The sequence below is a fragment of the Malurus melanocephalus genome, unplaced genomic scaffold, assembly GCF_030028575.1.
Source record: "Malurus melanocephalus ecotype Western Australia unplaced genomic scaffold, MMel_1.1 scaffold_186, whole genome shotgun sequence".
NCBI lineage: Eukaryota > Metazoa > Chordata > Aves > Passeriformes > Maluridae > Malurus > Malurus melanocephalus.
This window is the reverse complement of record NW_026623418.1, coordinates 1249234-1252981: the sequence shown is the minus strand read 5'-3', so window position 1 is coordinate 1252981 and position 3748 is coordinate 1249234.

The following is a 3748-nucleotide window of genomic DNA, read 5'->3' as shown; positions in this document are numbered from 1 at the left end:
TTATGGTAATAGGTTTAAGTACACATGTCAGTATGCGATGGAGATGCTCCTTTCATAAGTTACATATATATATTTCTCTCTAAAGAAATTCCTGAAGTGCCTAACAGAAACATAAAGAGATGTTATTTCTTAGCTTGCCAATTCCCTATATAATTTTTGTCAAGTACATATGTCTGTACCAATAGAAGGATTATTCAAMCCAGTCTGTCAGAATTGAACCTATGTAAAATGAAATATAACTAGTATTTTCTAGAGTTCCTATTGCATGCATTTGGTATTCAACAATAAAATGTGCCCTATTGTATAATAATTTCCTTCTACCTAAAAAACTGATGTGTATAAGAATTTCATATTTTYACATGTGGACAAGCATTGAATAAATTAAATTTTGTTGAGATATGAAACAGAYACATAAATAGATATCTAACCAAATGAAAAGTCCTAATATTCTTTTTAAAATTTAGGCAATGTTCACTAGAAAAAGCACCTTTTTTTTATACATAAGACTATTGCACATGCTGTGAARCATGTAAGCATTACTCTCTTATTCAGTGACATGTGGGGTTCAAATCACAGGAGCAGACTGGGCACACATAGGAAGAGGCATTCTTGTGACCTGGCATCATCAGAAAGCTTCTGCTGCCTTAATGTGGTGCTAGTTGAGATTGGGGCTTTTTTTGGGCTACGTAGCTTGGCCTTTAYCCTCCCCTCCAGAAAGCCAGAGCTATCACAAGTCATAACTGAGAGGTGAGTGACTCATTTCCTGAGTTTGGATCATTCTAAATTGCATGGATAACTCYCTGTAAAAGGCTGCATTGAGGAGTATTATCTCCAAGGGGTCAGTYTTAATGTGTACCAATGTCCTCACTCATCCACAGTGACAAAGGATGTTTTTTTTTTTTTAAACACTAGATTAATTCGTTGGCTTTTTCCACGCTCAATGAAAAAAAAAAATCAAAACCAAAAACAAAATAACATTTCTGTAAGTGTTTTAGCTAATTTAACAATAGATTATTTAAATAAAAGCAGATCAAATTTACCCAAGAGAGGACTGTTTTCCTCCCTAAAATTTTATCTCTTAGTAAGTATATGAAGTTTACTATATATTACAATTGTCTAGGTTGGTGAGATCTAAAATTATGTGAAACAATTGCTCCTATACATAATTATTCACCAAGAATTCCACATCTGCAGGTATTTTCAGAACATGTAAATCAAAAGCAGTGCTGAGGTTCATCTCAAAGACTAGCTTTAACATCATTAAGCTTATTTGAAAACACACACAGAGGTATMTTTACTTAGAAGTACTTAAAAGAATTTAGAAATAATGTGAAATTGGGATTCTTTCCAAACCAAAGGGATGTCCGGGGGGGGAATTAGAATATTTTACCATCAACCTATCAACCTAAAGAATAGAGTCAGGAGAAGAAAGATTTTCTGCTGCCTCTCTTGAAATAACAGCCAAGGCTAGTCATCTGTTGCTATAGATACAACTTAGTCACATAAAAGTAGAAAGCCTGGAGATATCTAGCCACTCAAAGATGCCTTGTTGAGGCTGTCTWGGGTTACCAAAGCCTTCATGACATTCAGAWTTTTAATGTGTGCCTCATTTAGTTTCAATGTTTCCTATTTTTTTTTAATTTCCTTATTTTATTAGTTTATTAGTTTCCTTAGAAAACTTCTCTAATGCATTATTGTGAATGATTCTCTTAAAAAGAATAGCAACAGTTATTACATATACCATAAACCAGTTGTTATTAATTCTTGTGTGTCCTGGTCTCCTTTACCTTCAGATCTAAAAAGTGAATTTCCCCAACCCAGGTATTTTGGTGTACAGTATAATGTTTACAATAACTGAACTTAAACATCTACCTATTGTACTGTTCTGCAAGCAAATTTACATTTCTGGTATTCCTCTTGGACTAAGTAATTTTCAACCCACATTTCTTAAAATATTTCTTAGAAAATATACCTGCTTACAGATATGAAAAAACCTCATATCTGTAGGTTTAACTACTTGTTTTCTTTACACTTAGTAGCTGAGTTCTGTTTATAATGTAATGTGACTAAGGCAGAAGATTGTCAGCCAGGATTTCACAACTTGTATGCTCATCCTGAGGCAAAGAGGTGTTACAGATTGCCATCAYAATGGTAGCTGCAGTGTTAGAGTGGTTATGTTGAAACTCTACAGTCAGAAAATCATCAGGAAAAAGTGCTTTCTACATTTGGTTAGCAGAAAATGCCTCAGCTCTTGCCAGCCTGAAATAATATAAGGACTAGAAAATTTATTTTCAATGTGGCAGAGCCAGACTTTGGTCTGCAATCAGCCWATTCTATTCCAAGAACCTATTTCAACCTATTACAATCAGTTTTCAAGTTAATAATGTCATCCCAGATCCACTRGGATGCAAATGAGCTCATTTATTAAGGCATTTAAATGGAAATTTCTAAATGTATATGACAGCATCCAACTAGATATCTGACTGAATTTGATAGACATAGATATCTAGTGCAGTCTGAAATGCCTTAAGATATCCAAGAAATCCCCAGAAGGCTGGCAAATATGACAGTGATCCAAGCAGTAGTCTTGTTCATTTCTGGAATGCAAGTGGAAGCTTGGCAGATATTCTGGATATCTCAAATGAAGCTGTAAAACTATGTTAGATAAAAATCACACATAATTTTTTACCTTGGAATAAGGTGAGTAGTATTGTTGGTTCCATCACCCATGCTCATTGCTCACCARCTCCTCTGAACCTGACACATAATTGCTCTATTATACAATCTTAAACATACACTTGTGCAAGGAKGTTGTATTTCAACACCTAAAATGAGATGTGATTTTTAATACACCTTGTTAACAATCTTGTCTTGATAGATATGCAGTCTTTCCTGGCACATTTTGAAACTTCYTGTGTTCATCCACAAACAGAAAAGGTATTTAAAACAAAGCTTCGTAGTTAATGGTACMGTTGTGACTCCATTTTAACTAGCTACATTTTTCTTCTATTTCTTATTTGAAAATAAAATTTTAAGAGAAGAAAATTAAATACTTTATGGYCATACTGACACATAAAATTGTGTTTGCCATAAAATCTCAGTTCTATACATGGTGCTTATTTTTTCTTATATTTACTTTGTTTAATGCAGTAGCATTAAATAATATCCTCTCAACAGCAAGTAGTAATAGCTATGTAATCTTCCGAATTGTTCAGACCCCACACTAAAATATAATGTATTGGTTGCTTACCTATTAAATTCTTACTAGAAAATGCGCTATGTTGGTTTGTWTGCTCAGTTATATAATTTTATCAACTAATAGAAACTCAAGGTGCTGCAGTGAAAAGTTTTCAATAAATTACCTTTTTTTCTCTTCATTTCAGTAAAAAATCATGGATGTGAAAGCTGACATTAAAATTATATTTTGCAAAAAACTCCAGATCATGCAGTCTAGCACCCATTTTATCAAATGTTGTCCTTATCTCTTCCTTATTTGTATTTGAAACAGTAAGATATAATGCAAAATTAACTTGCTACTGGTGGACAAAAAAAAATCTGTAACATAATAAATTTTAAGGAAGTCTCAAGAAGTTAATTAATTGTAATGGGCACCATATTCCTACCCCGAATCAGAGTTCTGCTGTTCTATCTGAAGATTATCTCATAAAGAAATTGAAATTTCTTCATTCAGGCACATTTTGTTTATTTTCCTGTAATTATATTTTAATTACTTTTTTTTTCTCTTTTC